At 35.6% G+C, this 21948-nt stretch overlaps 1 pseudogene; it reads left to right on the plus strand.

Moving 5' to 3' along the window:
- The first annotated feature begins 15642 nt into the window (after positions 1-15642).
- LOC141520259 (large ribosomal subunit protein eL21-like) lies at positions 15643-16162 on the plus strand (annotated as a pseudogene).
- The last annotated feature ends 5786 nt before the right edge of the window (positions 16163-21948 follow it).

Genomic DNA, 21948 nt, shown 5'->3' on the forward strand with positions numbered 1-21948 from the left:
ATTGGAAATTGAGGGAATACCCATCAATTGAGTAACAGCTGAAGTGCTCTGGTATATGAATGTGATGGAGCACTGTTGTTTCCTAAGAAATCGTGAGGAGCTGGACCTCAGAAAAGTCTGGAAAGACTTGCACAAACTGAGCAAAGCAAAATGAAGTGAGTGAAGGGAGCAGAACCAGGAGAACATTGTAAATAATAACAGCAACACTGTGAGATGATCAGCTATGATGGATCCAGTAGCTTCTCTCAGCAGTTCAGTGATCAAGAACAATCCTGAGAGTCCAGTGATGGAAAATGAAAACTATGGAGTCTGAATGCAGAGCAAAACATGCTATGTTCACTTTTTTTTTAGGACCATAAAAAGTTTTGTTTATTCAACTGAGCCAAGCAACAAAAATGTAAACAAATAGGTGACTCTACTACACTGAGTTCAGGAGTCCTTAATAGATCCCTGTTATTTTTTAGAAAGATTTTATTTATTTTGAGTTTTACAATTGTCCCCCCATTCTTACGTCCCTCGCCTGACCCCCCACAGAAGGCATTCTGTTAGTCTTTATATTGTTTCCATGGTATACATTGATCTCAGTTGAATGTGATAAGAGAAATCATATCCTTAAGGAAGAAAAATAAAGTATAAGAGATAGAAAAATTACATAATAAAATAACATTTTTTTCTAAATTGAAGGTAATGGTCCTTGATCTTTGTTCAAACTCCACAATTCTTTCTCTGGATACAGATAGTATTTTCCATCCCAAATACCACAAAATTGTGCCTGATTGTTGCCCTGAAGGTATGATCAAGTACATCAAGGTTTATCATCACTCCCATGTTGCTGTTAGGGTGTACAATGTTTTTCTGGTTCTGCTCATCTCACTCAGCATCAGTTGAAGCAAATCCTTCTAGGCTTTCCTTAATTCCCATTCCTCCTGGTTTCTAATAGAACAAATAATGTTCCATGACATACATATACCACAGTTTCTTAAGTCATTCCCAATTGAAGGACATTCACTTAATTTCCAATTTTTTGCCACCAAAAAACAGGGCTGCTATGAATATTTTTTTGTACAAGTGATGTTTTTATCCTTTTTCATAATCTCTTCAGGATATAGACCCAGTACTGGTATTGCTGGATCAAAGGGTATGCACATTTTTGTTGCCCTTTGGGCATGATTTCAAATTGCTCTCCAGAAAGGTTGGATGAGTTCACAGTTCCACCAACAATGGATTAGTGTCCCAGATTTCTCACATCCCTTCCAACATTGCTCATTGTCCTTTCTGGTCATATTGGCCAGTCTGAGAGGTGTGAGGTGGTATCTCAGTGATACTTTAATTTGCATTTCTCTAATAAGTAATGATTTAGAGCAATTTTTCATATAACTATGGATTGCTTTGATTTCCTCAACTGTAAATTGCCTTTGCATATCCTTTGACCATTTGTCAATTGGGGAATGGCTTGTTTTTTTTGCAAATTTGACTCAGTTCTCTGTATATTTTAGAAATGAGTCCTTTGCCATAAATACTAGTGGTAAAAATTGTTTCCCAAATTACATTTCTTTTGATCTTGGTTACAGTGTTTTTGTCTGTACAAAAGCTTTTTAAATTTAAAGTAATAAAAATTATCTAGTTTGTTTTTAATGATGTTCTCCATCTCTTCCTTGGTCAAAAACTGCTTCCCTTTCCATAGGTCTGACAAGTAAACTACTCCTTGATCTTCTAGTTTCCTTATCATATTGTTTTTTATGTCTAAATCCTTTATCCATTTGGATCTGATCTTGGTATAGGGTGTGAGGTGTTGGTCCAATCTGTTTCTTCCTTACTAACTTCCAATTTCCCCAAAAGCTTTCATCAAAGAGTGAATTTTTATCCTAATCGCTAGACTCTTTGGATTTATCAAATAGCAGATTACTATGATCATTTTATGTTCACTTTTAAATTTGGTATCTTTTTTCTTTTTTTCATAGTTTTCCCCCACCCCCTTAGTTCTAATTTCTCTTGTGCATATGAAAGTATGTTCATCAGGATTTTTACATGTATAGTAACCTTTATAAGATTTTTACTACCCCGGGGAGGGGCAAGGGAAGGGAGAGTGGTAGAAAAATGTGGAACTGAAAAGTTTGTAAAAGGTTTCATGTTGAAAACTATCTTTGCATATAATTGGAAAAAATAAAATTAAAATCAAAAATCAAAACCAAAAATGCCAAGTCATAAGTATTTCATCAAAGTCATCATTTGAAAAGACTTTGTGTCTGAGGTTGCCTCTCTAGAAACTACTCAGTTTATCCTCTTGTTATATTGTAAAGAAGAGAAAAAAGCAACTATCCTTTAGTACATAAAGCAAAGTGTGACTGGGTAAATCAATGAACTTCTATCTTCCTTTCTTTCCTCAATTATAAAAATGAAATTAATACATTCTGGATTCTTGGGAAGAGCAATGAGATCATATTTGTAAAGTACTTAACACTTTAGGCTCTTAACAGATTCTTGTTCCTTTTCTGTTTTTTACTTCACAAATTAAGTTGCAGTATCTATATAAAAACGACCTTTTTTAAGCTACTGATTCCTTCAACCATTTCTGTAGCCATGACAGGGAAACAAACTATTTTCAACTTACCTGTTCATATTTTAAATTCTCTATCTTCCTTTCCAAATTTTCAATCCTCAGAGGATTATTTATTGCAACAAATCTGTAAGAAAAGAAAATGATGGGGTGGACCCAAGATGGCCATGTATAGGCAGGAATTCCCCAAAAGCTCATTCCCCCCAAAACTCCATAAATTGACAAATTATGACTCTAGCCAAAATTTAGAGGGACAGAACCCACAGAAAGACTGAGTGACACAATTTCCCAGTCCAAAACAGCTTAGATGGTCCACTGGAAAGATCTGTTTTACCAGAACCGGGGATGAAAAGAAGCCCAGCACAGCCACAGTGCAGCTACAGCACAGAGAACCAGGCAGGAGCAAACTAGCTCCAGTCTTCCAGGAACAGTCCCGTGTAGTGCCTGGGTGCCTGGGGGCACTTGGGTCCATGTCAGAGTGGGCAGTTTCCAAACTTCTTGGCCAAGGGATCACAGCGGACAGCCTGACAGGATGCTGAGAGAGCTTTGTTGCACCAGAGTGAGGCACTGGCCTTAGAACAGTCCTGCAGTGAGAACTTGCAACAGTAATCAGGGAAACCACCCAGCACTTCAAAACTCCCAGTCCACAGTAGGTAAAGGGGGTTAGGGGAGAATGCAGAGGTCTCTTTGCTCTCCCTGGGTCAGGACTCTGCTGTTTGCCTATACTTATATCCAGTCCCAGTCTGGGCCCCATATTACCATAGCCAAGCAGGAAACCTCCTCACAGCTTCAGGGCAGAGGGAAGGACCTGCGGTCGTCTACATACCAGAACACAGGCAAGAGAGAAGTCAGGGTCTCTCATAAGACCATTTAGGAATTAAGGTCCCAGTGGGGTGTCCCAAAAAACCCCCAAAGCCTTGGAAGTGCGGTAAATCAGTCTTAGACTGAGGAAATGAGTAAACAACAGAAAAAGAACAATTTGACCACAGAAAATTACTTTGGTCCCATGGAGGATCAAAATATATACTCAGAAGATATCAAAGTATAAGCTTCTGTATTCAAAACCACCAAGTGAAATAGAAAATGGGATCAGGCTATGGATGATCTCAAAAAAAGACTTTAAAAAGCAATTAAGGGAGTTAGAGGAAAAGTTGGGAGGAGAAATGAGAGTGATGCAGATAAATCATGAGAAGCAAGTTATCAGCTTGGTGAAAGAAATACAAAAAAAATACTGAAGAAAATAACTCGCTAAAAAACAGTTTTGGCTAAATGGAAAAACTAACACACAAGGCAAATGAGGAGAAGAATGCTTTAAAAAGCAGAATTGGCCAATTGGAAAAAGAGATTAAAAAACCTCTCTGAAGAAAATAACTCCTTCAAAAGTAGAATGAAATAAAGGAAGCCAATGATTTTGCAAGAAATCAGGAAGAAATAAAACTACACCAAAAGAACCAAAAATTAGAAGAAAATATCAAACATCTCATTGGCAAAACAACTGACCTCAAAATAGATCCAGAGGACATAATTTAAAAATTATTGGGCTACCTGAAAATCACAACCAGGAAAAGAGCCTAGACTTCATTTTTCAAGAAATGATACAGCAAAATTGCTCTGAGATCCTAGAAACAGAGGGTAAAAATAGAAATCAAAGGAATTCACTGATTACCTCCTGAAAGAGATCCCAAAAGAAAAACTCCCAGGAATATTATAGACAAATTCCAAAACTCCCAAGTCAAAGAGAAAATTCTGAAAGCTGCCAGAAACAAGCAATTTAACTACCATGGCTCTACAGTCAGGATTACACAGGATTTGGCCCCATCTATATTAAAGGCTCATGATATTCCAGAAGGCAAAAGATCTTGGTTTACAATCGAGATTCAACTACCCAGAAAAACTGAACGTCCCCTTTCAGGAGAAAAGATGGATTTTCAATGAAAAAGGGTCATTCTTTTCTATTGAAACAACTAGAGCTGAACAGAAAGTTTGATCATTAAGTACAGGATTCAGGTGAACCATAGAGGGGGTGAATGAAAAGGACTAATTATGAGGAACTTAATGATGTTGAACTCTTTGCATTTCTGCATGGGAAGAAGATACTGATAATTCATATAAACTTTACCATTCATAAGAACAATTAGAAGGAACATATATATATATATATATATATATATATATATATATATATATATATATAGACAAGGCACAGACAGGAATTGAAAATAATGGTATGATATAGTAATAAGATGGAGTCAGTGGGTGCTAAAGGAAAGTACTGGGAGAAAGGGAAAGTAGAGGAAGAAGGGGGCTAAGATATTTCACATAAGAATCAAGATAAAGCTTTTTGCAATGGAGTGGAATGGGAGAAGGTGAGGGGGAATGGGTGAGCCTTCATTCTCATCAGAAATGGCTCAGAGAAGAAATTACACACACACTAATAGGGTAGAGAAATCTATCCTACCTAGAGAAAAATGAGATGAAAGGGATTGGATAATGGGGAATGCAGTGAGGCAAAGTGGTGTGGGCGTAGGTGATAGAAGAGAGGAAAGATCATGGGAAAGGGTACTTGGATACAATTCATTTCTGAGCAGGGACAGGTGAAAGAAGAGGGGGAAGAGAATAAATGAGAGTGGGGAGTAATAGAATGGAGGAAAATATAGCTAGTGATAGTAACTGTAGGAAAAACAGTGAAGCAATTTCTCTGGTGGACTTATGATAAGGAAGCAACTCATCCCAGAGACAGAGCCATTTGAATTGGAACACAGACTGAAATACACATTTTTATCTCCCTCACTATTCTTGAGGTTTCTCTATCTTTTGGGGGGTAGAGGGGGGTTTATGTTTAATCTCACAACAAAATTATTGTAATAATGGAAAATAAATAAACCAAAAATATAAAAAAGAAGAGAAATATATAAGGCAAGCAGCAGTTATCTTTTTAAAAGTAAATCCCCATAAATTATTATTTGCAGGATTAAGCTCATTGACAAATTGGCACCTGCTAGTAATCAACCATTAATTTGGATAGCTATAGAAAAGGTACAAGGTTTCCATTTGGTTTATGACCAACCGACTTTATGTATATATGAGTATGGTTGATGGTTCAGGGTTTTCTGATTTTCCTCATATTGTCAAGTAAGATGCTAGGAAAGGCATGGCTTCAGCTGTCTATTCAATTCCCCTTCCAAACAATCCTGAGTTTTTAGCTTTCTGGGCAGTTGTTTTTATGCTGGTACTTGATTTGGTTGGTTGACTGGTTAGTTTGGCCTCATTTACTCTGATTTATTAAAGATTCCTGGGTTTCATTTATTTATTTATTTATTTTGTTGGTCGGAGAGAGAAGTCAGTGGTAGTTAATGATCATCTAAGGTATGACTGAGATTCCCAAATTATAGTTTGCATTGATTCAAGCCAAGGAAAGAAAAGAAAAATAAAAAAAGGAAAAGGAGGTCTAGAATTAGAATTTAGTCCTAGAGGGGTGGCTAGGTGGAGTAATGGATAAAGCACCGGCCCTGGAGTCAGGAGTACCTGGGTTCAAATCCGATCTCAGACACTTAATAATTACCTAGCTGTGTGGCCCTGGGCAAGCCACTTAACCCCGTTTACCTTGCAAAAAAAACCTAAAGAAAAAAAAGAATGTATTCCTAGAAAAGGTCATAAATATCATGTAAGGATTCTTGGATAACTTCATAGTTTGGCGAAGCCTATAGATTGCTTCTCAAATTTTTTAAAAGCATAAAGTAAGCAAATAGATTCACAAAGAAACTATTTATATTGAAATATAATTCTCTATATATGCCTATATATTTTTAAATTTGTAGGTCCTAAAGTACCCCTTATCTAGTCCAATCTTATCTATCTATGTATCTGGCTATGGATTTATTTATGGTTCTATCTATGGATCTATGGATCTATCTAACATCTATCTATCTGCTGTTTTCATCTTTCTTTCTCAATCTGTCTATATAATATATTTTTATTAGCAATGTCTAGGTCCTGGAGTCAAGCCTTTGATACTTACAAGTTGGGTTATTCCTGGGAAGTCATTGAACAAGATGGGCTATCCTGGGGAAGTATGTAGATAATTAAAATGTACAACATTATGTGAATATTATATGAGAAATTCACCATAGAGTTTGAAGACACAGTGCTGTGTGTGAGATCCAAAGACAAGGTCATTGCTATCACTGGGAATCAGGGAAAGCTCTCTGGAAAGATAATATCCAAGTCATTTCCTTAACTGTAAAATAGGAGAAAAATAGTATCTGCCCTTAGGGTTTTGGTAAGTATAAAATTAGGTAATATTTTCAAAAATTTAATATAGAGTCTGGTACACATTAGGTACTTAATAAATTCTTGTTTCCTTCCTTTTATTTCACATTTGAGGAAATTGAACTCTAGAAAAGATAGATACTTCAATAGGTCATTTGGAAGTAAGAGACCTTTCAATGGATTGAAACCCTGGTTTCCTGCCAAATCCAGGACCCTTTTCACTACACCACATTGTGGATAAAGTCAAAAGTACCAGATCATAAGATAATAATGGTATTCTCAAATCATCCTCATGATGTTTACATTTAGATGCCTGCCCAACAATGTCACAGCACTCAATTATTTCTTTTGTAGACAGGGTTGGCTATCTGAGAAGAGCAGGAGGAAGTATGCCATAAAATTCCTGAGAGCTTATTCCCAGTTAGGGTAAGAAACCAACTCATCTGGATCTCAAGAATCTGGGAAATGAGAATGAACATGTGTCAACAAAATGAACTTACACTAAACCCACCTTTTCACCCACTTTCCTTAGGTGTGGGTTCAGTTTAGGTGGCTGGGTTTGGGGCCAGGTCTTAGAACCACTGAAATGGCTTACCTTACTTGCTGCTAGTCCCAGGGAAGGCCACTTTTCTTTTAGAGACCAAACTGGACCTGATTGAGATGAAAATTATAGGGCCCCGGGCCACAGAGTGAATTAAGAGTTTTGTTTGTTTTCAGTTTTGGGCTTTAGGGTTGAGTTAAAAATGAACAAGCCAGTAGGTCAAAGTGACTCCTTTCTTGGGGCTCATAGTTAAAAAACTTCCAACCCGAGCATCCTCCCTGTTGCAGGCTAACTAATTACTAACCATCTATGAGCTTGATCCAATGACTGATTTGAACCAAGTGGGTATAGTAGCATACCATATCCATGAACTGACAGAACAGTAATGGAAGGTCACACAAAAGGGACATCTGAAATCTGTTTTGTAAGTGATCTGGGCAAGTCTTTTCACTTCTTAATGCCTACAGACAACTCTATAAGACTATTAACTATAGAATAATTGCTGTTCTAAATTGAAAAAGGGAATTTTCTCACTGACAGTTCTGTATACCAAATAAATTACAGTTCAGAATAAAATAATTTATATTAGCTCTAGCTCACATTTATTTGATGTTTTATAGTTCATTTATTTTGCAAATATTTCTTAAGTATAGAGAACATTGTGTTAGGTTCAAGGAGAAACTATATATGCATATATATATATATGCTACATTATACTCACAAAACTTATATTTTAGAGAAGGAATGTGACAAAAAATGTAGATAATTAAGATGTACAACATTACATGAATATTAGATGAGAAATTCATCAGAATTTGAAGACAGTACTGTGAGAGATCTAAAGACACCAGTGGGGATCAGGGAAAGCTTTCTGAAGAGATAATATCCAAGCTGGTATTTAAAAGACATAGAAACATTCAAAAAGAGAAAAAAAGGTTATTATAGGCATATGGTATGGTATAAACAGTGCTACTGAAATGATTTCTCCTCAACCCTAGCCATTGAGGAGGCCTCTCTCTTTGAGTATTTACCTTGTATGAACTTTCTATAAATTAGTCTTTAATGCAAACATATGTTTGGCATTTGAACAATATGGCCAGCACATCAGAGTTGTGTTTTCTTAGGTAGAGTTTAAATGCTTGGCAGGTTAACTCAAGAAAGGACATCAGTGTCAGGTACCTTAACTTGTCAGATGACCCTCAGATTCTTCCTAAGACAATTCAAATGAAAGTGATTAAGGTTTCTAGTATGATACTGGCAGATTGACCAGGTTTGACAGGTATTACAACAAGTTCAGCACCATAGCTCGGTAGATTGTAAATTTGGTAGGAAATCTAATGTTTCTTCTCTCCCCCACTTTCTTTTGGAGCCTGTCATTTACTCAGCTAGTTCTGATAATGCATGTATCAAACTCATCACCTATGTATACATTCCTAGAAATAAAACTGCCAAGATTAATGAATTTATTTACAGTATTCAAAGTTTCTCTATTTGTTATTACCAAGGGTTCTACATATAGATGTTGTGGTGCTGACTGATGGAGACAAGCATCAGAGAATTGATCCATACTTTGTTGTATCTCAGCTTCAGAGGCTCCATTAAATGTACAATCATCTGCAAATAAAAAAAGAAACATGCACCAACACTCCTTCTACTTTAGTCCTGACTTGTAGCCTTTACAAGTCAAATAATTTGCCATCAGTGTGGTAGCTGACCTTGAGCCTGTTTTCATCCTTGTTGAAGGCATCTGACAATATTTTGGTGAAAACATTATGCTAAAAATCATTGGGAAGAGAATTCTAGGTAGATGGCAGAGTAAGTCAAAAAATTTCATGTTCTCTAAATTTCCTGCACAAACATGTACACACACACACACGTGTGTGTGTGTGTATGTGTGTGTGTGTGTGTGTGTGTGAGAGAGAGAGAGAGAGAGAGAGAGAGCTAGTTTATTAAATGTTTACCATATACCAGAGAAAGTATAGACCTGCCTAGGAAGAGGGAGTTGCCTCACTGGGTGTTCCCAACAGCAGTGAAAATATAGGTCCTATTTCTATATGTATCCTTGGAGACCTGGATTCCAGCATTGGAGGGGAAGTTGGGGAGAATCAGTGGCTTTCTATTCATGAGATAAGGTTGATGTGGTCTCCCTGGCCCAATTGCCAACCACACCAGTCTTTTCCTGTTTTTTTTTTAATAGTTTGTTCAGCTGTGCTCCCTAAGTATTTAAGCCACGCTTCTCAGGGGAGAGAGTAGTCTGTTGAAGACATTTATGACGAGACTCTTTGTGTGTGTGTCTGTCCCAAGGTTAGAGAAGAATTTGTTTATGGAATTCTTAAATCTAACCAACAGAGGAAGATAAAAAACAGGTAAATCAGTCATTTGGGGAAAGATTGGAGGGAAAATGTTCATAGGGATCCAAAGTAAGAATCACAATGTCATAGAATCATAAATTTAGACTGGAAGAGACCATACAGGTTTCTGAGTCCAAACCCTTCATTTTACAGAGAGAAAACTGATTGGTTAATTAAATTTCCCAGAGTCTCAGAGCTAGTGATGGCAGAGGCAGGATTTGAACTCAAGTATTCTTCTTTCTAAATAGTAGCTGTTGGGTGAGGAGAGAAGAGGTCAATTGAAAAACAGTGTTGAATTATGCCTCTAAATCTAAACAATCTGGGAACCCTCAGTAAATCCCTAAAATCCTTTCTGGGGGTCTACAAAGTCAAAGCTATTTTCATAATAATAGAGATGTTTTTAATTGCTAATATGATAAATATTGATAGAATTCACATAAAAAAATTTTGGGAGGTTTTCAATAATTTTAAGAGTTATGTAAAGGGTGTCTTGAGACCAAAAAGCGAGAACTACTGTTCTAAGTCATAATGAAACCAACTAATACTGATCTAAATATGTAGGCATTGCAAAGAATAAAATATTATTTAATTATCAGTTGATATTATCATACACATGTATTTTATATGTATATATAATCATATGTATAGTGATGTTTATTTATAAACACATATGCATATATATACATATATGTGTTCATTTCCATACACACACACACACACACACACACACACACACACATAAGCACATGTATAGAGAAAGAGGGCAATTATTTGACAATGGCAGGAAAAAGGAAGAGACTGGACATCACAAGTAATGTGCTAAATCTAACTGCATCTTTATCACTGCATGTTTGACAGCAAGATATAGAAAATATTAAATTTCATTATGCTGTTTTCTGTTCAAGAGCATTTGCTTGAAGAGGGCAAAATGCTTGAAAAGAAGTTGGAGTCCTTAGTTCAGATATGAACACAAACACAAGAGATTAAGTGACTTTCCAAGGTTACCCAAATAAAAAGACCAGAGTTGAGATATGAACTGGATCCTCTAAACTTTAAATTCAATAATCTTTCAACATTTACACAGATTTCATATCTATTAAGGTATACGTTTATTTTTGAGATTGCTTCGCACTTTAGAATGCTGGGTCTGGACTCAGGAAGACTCATCTTTGTGAGTTCAAATCCAACATCAGATACTTATGAGTTATGTGACCAAGAGCAAATCACTTTAACTCCATTTGCCTCAGTTTCCTCATCTGTAAATGAGTTGGAGAAGGAAATGGTATACCATTCCAGTATTTTCACCCAAAAAACCCCAAATAGAATCACACAGAATTGTGATTGACAGTATTGACAAAAACAACTAAACAACAAAATTGGTGCTTACTTCTGATTCTCTTTGTGAAAGAAGTATTCAAAAATGTAAAGATGTGAGACTTCAGATTAGGCATTAAACTTTTTATTTTCTTGCAGATATCTCTATATAAAGTGGAAAGATCAGTGGAACTGGAGTCAGAAGAATCCTGGGTTCAAATCCTCTGATATTTGTAAATTTATACTTAATACTATACTGCACTGATTCAGTTACTTTACAATTGGGTTTCTTAATCTGAGTTCAATGAATAGAATTCATGGCTTCTATAAACCAGAATGGGGGGAAAAATCACATCTATATTTTTACTTGCTTCTAATGAAAATTAAGTACTTCCTTTGAATATGATGAAACAAACAAAATCACTATTCTGAGAAGGCTCTATAATTCTATAAGTCAACAAGTGTTTATTAAGGAAGTGATATATACCAGAAACCACACTTTATTGTAGACCTCTCCAGACTTCCAAAGAGGTCAAGATACTCAGAAAAGCTCAAGATCCCCCTACTCTACAGGAATGCTCTAGTTCAGCCAAATTGATACACCAATGAGCTCAGTCCCACCTTTGTTTTCTCATTATTTTTATCATATTTATCTTTGTAGCCATAGTAACTAGCCATTATCTGATATGTATTGAACTTGGCAGATTTTTGATGAATCAGGTTGACTTGTTGGATTGGTCTTGTTTTACTTTTTTGAAATCATCCTTCAGGGGCAGCTAGGCGGTGCAGTGGATAGAGCACCAGCCCTGAAGTCAGGAGTACTTGAGTTCAGATCTGGTCTCAGTCACTTAATAATTACCTAGATGTGTGGCCTTGGGCAAGTCATTTAACCCCATTGCCTTGCTAAAAAAAAACCTAAAAAAAAGAAGAAATCATGCTTCCACTTTTCCTAAGTACAAATTCTACCCATTCTTCAATATTTATTGCAAATCCAACCTACCATGTCTTCCTGATCTCATCTAGAGATTATTACCCCCTTCTCTTTAATTTTGTCCTTATCTTTACTGTTGCCAGAATCATATTTTTATTTTTAATTTAGTACATTAATGGATGAATGAAAAGGCATTTCTTAATTCTACTCCATGACAAATATTGTACCATGTCCTGAATATACAGACACAAAAACAAATAAACTCCTGCGTTCAAGGAGCTTATTTATGATTATATGGAAATGGTGACCAGGAAGTAGGTAGTTTCGGTTTGGAAAGTAACAGGGATGATGAGTGAAGTGATGGGGAGTAGGGTTTACACACCATTTCCAGTAGCAATGGCAGTACTAGTTGTGCAATGATTCCTGAACTGGTAATCTAGGACAAGAGGGGAAAGATGAAGGCAAAAACAGGAAAAGTCAGTAATTTTAACAAGGTTAAACATGAGAGCAGACCATGTATAGTGGGCCATATGAGTCATGTCCAAGAAAGGACAACAGAGATTCCAAGGAAAGAGTTCCACAATGGAAAGGATATGTGCAAGTTATTCAGTCATTTTTCACTTACTAAATGTGTGAAATTGGGCAAGTCACCTAAAACTGATTGCTTCATATTGAGGGTCATCTCCACTCTTCCTGATTCATATTTGGCTACTGGACCTAGATGGCTCTGAAGGATAAATTGAAGCTAGTGATTTAGCATGGCTACCCTTCACTAATATCCAATTCATGTGCTTGTCATGGCATCACCTTCCTGATGTCAGGGTATTCTTCGAGAATGAAGGACAAACATTAGTTGTGTTCAACTCTTTGTGTTTGTAGAACACAACACTAAACACTGTATATAGTTTTTTTCTGATAGAAAATAACCCTTTAAAAAAATTATTTATTTACTTATGAATTTTACACTTTTCCCCTTAATCTCTCTTCCCTCCCCCACCTCCCACACCTCCCAGAGAAGACAGTCTGTTACTCTTTACATTGTTTCCATGCTATACATTGCTCTAAACTGTTGAGAGAGAAATCATATTCTTAAGGAAAAAAATAAATAAAATATAATATAAGAGATAGCAAAATTACATAACAAGATAACTTTATTTTTTAAATTAAATATAATTGTCTTTGGTCTTTGTTCAAACTCCACAGTTCTTTCTCTGGATACAGTTGGTATTCCCCATCCCAGTTACCCCAAAACTGTTTCTGATTGTTGCACTGATGGAATGAGCAAGTTCATTAAGATTAATCATCAACCCTATGCTGCTGTTATTGTGTACAATGTTCTTCTGGTTTTGCTTATCTCGCTCAGCATCAGTTCATGCAGATCACTCTAGGTTTCTCTGAATTCCTATCCCTCCTGGTTTCTAATAGAACAATAGGGCTCCATCACATACATATACCATAATTTATTCAGCCATTCCCCAATTGATGAACATTCATTCAATATCCAATTCTTTGCCACTACAAACAGAACTGCTATGAATGTTTTGTATAAGTGATCTTTTTACCATTTTTCATGATCTATTCAGGGTATAGACCCAGTACTGGTATTGCTGGATCAAAGGGTCTGCACATTTTTATTGCCCTTTGGGTGTAATTCCAAATTGCTCTCCAGAAAGGTTGGATGAGTTCACAGCTTCACATTAGGCCACAGCTCCAATACATTAGTGTCCCTGATTTCACACATTCCTTTCAACATTGCTCATTGTCCTTTCTGGTCATACTGGCCAGTCTGAGAGGTGTGAGGTGGTACCTCAGTCATGTTTTAATTTGCATTTCTCTAATAAGTAGTGATTTAGAGCAATTTTTGATATGACTATGGATTGCTTTGATTTCCTCAACTGTAAATTGCCTTTGCATATGTTTTGACTATTTGTCAATTGGGGAATGGCTTTTTTTAAAAAATAAATTTGATTCAGCTCTCTATTTTAGAAATGAGTCCTTTGTTAGAAATACTAGTTGTAAAAATTGTTTCCCAAATTACTTCATTTCTTTTGATCTTGGTTACAATGTTTTTGTCTGCGAAAAAGCTTTTTTAATTTAATGTGATCAAAATTATCTAGTTTGTTTTTAATGATGTTCTCCATCTCTTCCTTGCTCATAATTTCCTTTTCATAGATCTGATAGGTAAACTATTCCTTGATCTCCTAATTTACTTAAAATATTGCCTTTTATGTCTAAATCCTGTCTCCATTTTGATCTTATCTTGGTATAGAGTGTGAGGTGTTGGTCATGGTATATTATCCTAGGAATAACTTTCTGTAATTGCTTTGCTAAGATTTTATTTAAGATTTTTGCATCTATATTCATGAAGGATATAGGTCTATTAATTTTCTTCCTCTGTTTTGACTCTTCCTGGTTTAGGGTTCAACACCATATTGATTTCATAGAAAGAGTTAGGCAGAGTTCCATCCTCACCTATTTTGCCAAAGATCTTATATAGAATCAGAACCAACTGTTCTTTAAATGTTTGATAGAATTCACTTGTGAATCTGTCTGACCCTGGAGATTTTTTCTTAGGGAGTTCAATAATGGCTTGTTGAATTTCTTTTTATGAGATAGAGTTTTTTAGGTATTTAATTTCCTCTTCATTTAACCTGGACAACTTATATTTTTCTAAATATTCATCCATTTCACATAGATTATCAAATTTATTAACATACAGTTGGGCAAAATAATTCCAAATTGTTACTTTAATTTCCTCCTCAATGAGATGGTGAATTCACTTTTTCCATTTATGATACTGGTAATTTGACTTTCTACTTTCTTTTTATTTTAAAGCAAATTAATCAGAGGTTTATGAATTTTACTGTTTTTTTTCATAAAACCAACTCTTGGTTTTATTTATTAATTAATGGATTTATTGCTTTTGATTTTTATTAATTTCTCCTTTAATTTTTGGAATTTCTAATTTGGTATTTAATTGGGTTTTTTTTATTTGTTCTTTCTTTAGTTTTTTTAGTTGAATGTTTAGTTCATTGATTTCCTCTTTCTCCTATTTATTCATGTAAGCATTTATATTTCTTTTTTTGTTTTTTTGTTTTTGCAAGACAATGCGGTTAAGTGACTTGCCCAAGGCCACACAGCTAGGTCATTATTAAGTGTCTGAGGGCAAATTTGAACTCAGGTACTCCTGACTCCAGGGCCAGTGCTCTATCCACTGAGCCACCTAGCTGCCCCAAGCATGTATATTTCTTTAAAAAATTAAATGAAACTACCTTTAAAAAGCTTACCATCTTGTTGAGTGATAGAATCGTGAAGAAATTTGAAAATAATGATAAAGTAATATAGAATAGAATAATATCCCCAATATGTATATAGCTTTAAGGTGACAAAAGTTTTCTTGTAATAGTAATTAAAGCTAAATAGTAATTAAATTTTTTATTTCCATTTTACAGATAACAAAGTTGAGACTCAGAACCATTACAGATTAGAACCCAATCTCAAAACCAGGTTTTATTACTCAAAGTCTAGAATTGTTTCTTTAACAAAACAAAGAAAAATAAAAGTATGAAATATTTCCAAAGATGCAGAACACATACAATAAAAGAGCAATAAGTGGGGTTGAAATTCAATCAAGTGAGGCTTTTCCGCCGGCTCCGCCATATTCCAGTGAGTTGCCAAAATGACAAACACAAAAGGAAAAAGGAGAGGGACTTGATACATGTTTTCTAGGCCCTTTCGAAAACATGGTGTCGTCCCTCTGGCTACATATATGCGCATATACAAGAAAGGTGATATTGTAGATATCAAGGGTATGGGCACAGTTGAGCAAGGAATGCCCCACAAATGTTACCATGGCAAGACTGGACGAGTCTATAATATTACACAGCATGCTGTAGGCATTGTTGTAAACAAACAGGTTAAGGGCAAGATTCTAGCCAAGAGAATTAATGTGCGTATTGAGCATATTAAGCATTCTAAGAGCAGAGATAGTTTCCTGAAGCGAGTAAAGGAAAATGACCAGAAGAAGAAAGAAGCCAAAGAAAAAGGCACTTGGGTTCAACTAAAACGTCAGCCTGCTCCACCCAGAGAAGCACACTTTGTGAGAACCAATGGCAAGGAACCTGAGCTGTTGGAACCAATCCCCTATGAATTCATGGCATAAATGACTTAAAAAATAACCAATAAAAGATTTCTTGAATTTTGAAAAAAAAACAAACAAACAAAAAAAGAAATTCAATCAAGTGAGGACTCCTAAATGTGGTGAACTTTGAGACTGACCTTAAAGAATATAAAGGACATAGCCTGATGGAGCAAAGAGAAGGAAAGGCAGTCCCTTGAAGGAAAGAGGCAAAAACAGACATTGGTAGAGTGTTCTCTACTTTTATCAGTTCTTCTGAAAGGTGACATATTGAGTTTTACAAGCTTGTTATATATACATTGGCTGATATATTAAATAAAGAGAAAAGGCTAGGTTTTAAGATAACCATATAACATAGAGAACTTGGTTAGAGGTCAGATATGCTAAAGCTGAGGCCATCAGACTCTGATAGTAACTTTGTGGCTATGGGAGAACTCATGAGTATATGTATGTGTATGTATAAATATACATACATATATATCACGCATTCATATGTATTTATACAATACATATTTACATATCTATATATTTATTTGTTTTTAGCTATTTCAATTGTGTCTGACTCTTAAGAAGCTTATTTGGTGTTGTTTTATTAGAATTGGATATGAATGACTCCTATATTGCATATATTACCAACATAGATAGATAAATAGATAGATAGATAGATAGACAGACAGATAGATGAATGGATGAAGGTTTATATATATATATATATATATATATATATATATATATATACATACATATATATATATGTGCACACACACATGTTTCTGACACATATAAGCTATATGGTGGCCTAAACAAACCATAGAAACCATATGATCCCCTCATATTCTCAGCAGTTGGCTATGACTCTAAGCTGCAGAGAATGCATTCACCTGTATTAGAAGTTCCTCATTTATAGCTCCCTAGATTGATGAAATCACAGATTCAACAAAAACTAAACAGTCAAATAAATAAATGTTTAATTTATTTTAGTTACTCTTGATAACTAGGTACTAATTTCAATTGTTTCAATAACTGCACACAAACTATCATATTTGAATTCTGTCATAATATCATATAATCTACTTCTGTATTATATTTTATAATTTATTATATATTAATATATTTATATATTATATATTTATATATTACATATTTTATAGTTTATTATACATACATGTTTTTCTTTTCCATAAATATATAAGCACGCTTTTTGTTGATGCAATTTCAACATGAAGGAAACATTGTCTCTTGTTTCAGAGCCAGACCCAGAGCTGGTATGTGGGCAGGGGTCTGTGTATATAAGGGATGGTTAAATGCTTGTCTCTGTTCTCTTGCTCTTTTTCTCCTACAAGGTCAGTTAAATTTTCCACTGACAGTGCCAATCAAGTAGCTTGAATTCTTTACTACCTACTTCCCCCTGTGCAATAATATTTGGGTCATTCTCCAAGACCTTTTCAGGATCCCAGCTGATGAGATTCTTTTCAAGCCCTTTGCCCTTGCTAACTTACACAAAGAAAGGGGCCCCACAGATCATCAGGGAAGAAAAATGAAGATGTATGGTGGTGGCAGGAGATCTTTGAAATGCATATCTCCAATGAAGTTATTTCCAAATGTGTTATGTGTTCTGAGATGTGTCCTCATGGCTCTTGTTACAGTTGGCACTGAAAATTGTCTAGTTGAGTAAAAGAGGAATTGGTAGAAGAAGCTACAACTCCTATATGCAGCTAAACAGTGCAGTATGCTCCTCATGTGAAAAAGCAGAATTTAGGGACAGATTGTCCATTATAAAATGTGGTAGAAGCCTTTTGCTTCACCGGTGTATTTCTGAGGAGGCAACTTTGAAGGTCTTTTTTCCAAATGTGTCCCTTCCTTCGGCATTCCTTTCAGGGAGTGGCATCATCAGTCTTCAAAGTAGAATTGAAGGAAAGCCTCCAGTCTAACTAGGGTAGGAGTGCAAATGACTCAGAGCATGGCAACTCATTGACTGTAAAGAGCAAATTTAGCTTGTGGAAGTTGACCACTTGCTTCCTTTTAGTCATTAGAATGAACAATATCTGGATCCTGATCTTGGCTTCCAGTGCACAAGAATATTAGAAAACCTCTGTCTTTCCTGCTCTAGCCTTTTCCCCCTTATTTTTAGAGGTGAGCTAAGGAGAAAAGATTTCTCTTAATTTATTTCTTTTATCTTCTGAGAGGAAACTAAAATTAAAGTTGCTTTTAGATTCTACTGTAACCTCTCTCACCTTACATGACAAGGGAAGGAAAAGGAACTGGAGATACAATTTGACCTTTTTCTTGTCCTAGGTTGGAGTTTGTTGGGAGCAGGACCAAGAAGTTGATCCTTTAGGTGATATGTTCTTCTCTTCTGACCTTTCCTTGGTATTAATTAGAGAACTGGAGGTTTAACTGTCATCTATTTGTGTGCTTTTTATCCTCCTCTCCTCTCCCCTCCCCCTCTCTCCCTCAGTTCTCCTCCCCTCTCTTCCCTCTTCTTTTCACTTCTCTCCTCCCCTCTCTTTCTTCTCTCTCCTTATTTTTTCCATTCTTCTCTTCATATTTCTCTTCACTCCCAAGTTCTGGGAAGCCCACATGATTATCTGTCATGTATGACTAAGAAGCATTATCCATTACAATGTCATTTATAGGAATAATTGTACACATTATATCTGTAGGATTGTGGCTAATAGTATTCTCTTCATTATATAGAAATCATATTTAAAGATGTGAATGTTCACTTGTAGTCTGATAATTTATATATTCTTTATAGTAGGTTAGCTGACTTGCCTACATGGACTGAAGCTCTATCTACTGTGCTGCTTAATTATCCCAAAGTTCTATTTTTCCTAGAGAAAAATCATATAGTTATTTTATGGGTTTCAGATTTGTAGGTGTATTGTGGTTAAGGTCTTCTAAAAGCACTCAGGAGTACCCTCACAGATTTTGCCATGTGATAGTCTGAATATCTAGTTGAAAATGGAATTCTCCTTTTTGATCAGCCTGTGTAACTCAAAAGAGATTAACCCCATTACTGGGTAAAGATGGAGGTGTGGTACACAGATGGTTTAAAACTATCGGTAGACTTGTGGATTTACTTCCATCTGCTTTCATTTTCTATGAAAAGATAAGTCTCTCAATGTGTAGATCAAGGAAGAGAAAAAGGGATTCTATCCCTCTCCCTTCATGCCCCTGTTTAGATAGTAACTGGTTTAATGATTCAGTTTTAAATTTTGGAATTGGAGTTCTGATTCCAGGTTCATATGGAGGGAGGGAGGTGTGTGGTGTGGTGGAACATGGGGATGGAAGGGTTTAGGTAACTAGTAGTCTGTCTATAATCAATTTGGACAGAAGAAAATTCTCAAGTCTTAGCTAATTCACAGTCCCCAAAACCATTTGATAAAAAGAAGCTCCCTTAGTTCAGTCATTTGATAATACTTTTATGATCATATATTAGAACTAGAAGGGAACTCAGTAGTATATGTAAATACACATATGTATATGCATGTATGTGTCCATATATATCACATGTGTAAATATATACATTTATTTGTATAAGCATAGCACTTTGTAAACCTCAAGGCATTATATAAATTTAATTATTTTTGAGAGGCAGCATAAATAGTGAATTGAGAGCGGATTTGAATTCAGGAAGATATAGGTTCAAGTGCTGCCTCTACAACATTCTATCTATACAACTCTAGACAAATCATTTCATCTTCTTGTGTTCTGTGCCATATGCAACTTTCTAAGATAAAATGTTTTTTAAAAGTTGCTGACCAGGGGCCGGCTAGGTGGTGCAGTGGATAAAGCATAGGCCCTGGAGTCAGGAGTACCTGGGTTCAAATACAGTCTCAGACACTTAATAATTACCTAACCATGTGGCCTTGGGCAAGCCACTTTAACCCCACTGCCTTGCAAAAACCTTAAAAAAATGTTGCTGACCTGCCTTGGTCAAGAAAGTTTCCTATTCTAAGAATTTCCTATGCTAATAAAATCACTTTTATAGCCTTTATTTCTATTGTTATCATTCTTAACATTATTATTAATACAGGTTTTCCTTGTTTGAAATGGTTTTGGGGGTGTATTCTCTGGTATACCAGTGAGAGTAACTTTTGAAAATGAGGTACAAGCAAATGATCTGCATGCAACAGGTGGCAGAGGTTAACAGGAGCTGATTCTGTTTTAAGATGAAGAAATGAGATGTTCACTACAGCTAGGGAAAAAACAGAGTGAGCATTGAGTATTGAATACTCACATTGCTATTTCTTTGTATCTAGGACCTCTTTCCCTTTTGACTGTCTCACCATTATTTATAAGGCTTTAATTCTAGAAAAAAGCATTTATGTTTGTTGGGCTTTGGAAGGGAGACAGTAGAAATAAACCTTAAATTTAGCAGTATTGGACAAGAATAGAAATGTCCTAATCCTGTCTCCTCCTACGGAATGCAAGTTGTGGTCAGAGTAATATGTTTTTGCCTCCTGTGATTTAGATCAAATTTCATGGGCTAGACAGGGCGTAGGGAGCCAGGGCTGGAGCAGCCACTCTCCTTGGTAAACAGGGTCACACCTCTCTTGGATGCTCTGTATGTCCTGGCTCTACAGAAGCTTTGCTATGGGTAGTCTGTTCTCCTTTCCCTTGTTCCCTTGTCTAGTATTCATGGGTTTTAGAACTACTATTATTAGATGTGCTAGATGTGGTAATTCCAGGTGTTCCAGTTGCCTAGGTGCATATCTCAAAAACTTTTTCAGAGGAAATGATCACTACTCTGAGTTGGGTAATTGTTTCAAGCCTCTTTTTTATCCATAGGAAACTGTGGTTTACAGTGAAAATTAAGTAGACCTCTGGAAGAAGTGATGAACCCAATTCTAAATAATAACCCTAGGGTAATAGTTATGATGCCAGATCATTAAACAGAGAAATAGAGATTGTTATTTTCTAATGAAAAGTGCAACAAGTATAAGCTACTCCATCAGCTACTACATATACATATATATATATATATATATATATATATATATATATATATATATATATATAAAACACCCATATATCTAAAAGGCCATTTAGTCTAATCATCTCATTCTTTTTACAAATGAGGATTTTACAAATAAGTTAACTGACTTGCCTAAGGTCACATAGGTAGTAAACGACTTAAGATATTTGAAACTAGGTCTTCTGATTTGAAATCTAATCATCTTCCTACTCTACCATGCCAGATGACAAATGCCTGCCTTCTAATACAGTCTTAATCTTAACACTGATATAACATGGTACTTTTGAAAGAATAAAGGTTCTAGAGTCAGGTAATCTACCTCCTCCTCCTCCTATATCTAGCTAATAGTATGGTCCTCACATAAGAAGCAGAATTTAGGGATAGATCATCCATTGTAAAATGTAGTAAAAGACTTTTGTTTCACAGATATGTGTCTAAGGAATTATGTAGATTGTATGGCAAAATCTGTTAGGAAATTCCCGAGAGTTTTTAGAAGACCTTAACCATAGCACATCTGTGTATTTGAAACCCACAAAATAACTACATATTTTTTCTCTAGAAAAAGAGAAATTTGTGACAGTTAAGTAGAACAGTGGATAGGGCATCAGTCGGTGTGACATTGGCAAGTCACAAATCTACTGCCCTACAAAAACTGAAAAAAAGAGAAATTTGCATTAATGATGAAGACCATGAAAACCGTTGATAATTAAGCAATTCCTAAATCAGTAAGTAACCCATTATCAAGGATATATAAGTTATCAGAATGCAAATGAACATTCACATCTTTAAATATGACTCATATATACTGAAGATGATATTATTAGCCACAATCCTGTAGATATATTGTGTACAAACATTCCTATAAA

Source organism: Macrotis lagotis, chromosome 4, assembly GCF_037893015.1.
Source record: "Macrotis lagotis isolate mMagLag1 chromosome 4, bilby.v1.9.chrom.fasta, whole genome shotgun sequence".
Taxonomy (NCBI): domain Eukaryota; kingdom Metazoa; phylum Chordata; class Mammalia; order Peramelemorphia; family Peramelidae; genus Macrotis; species Macrotis lagotis.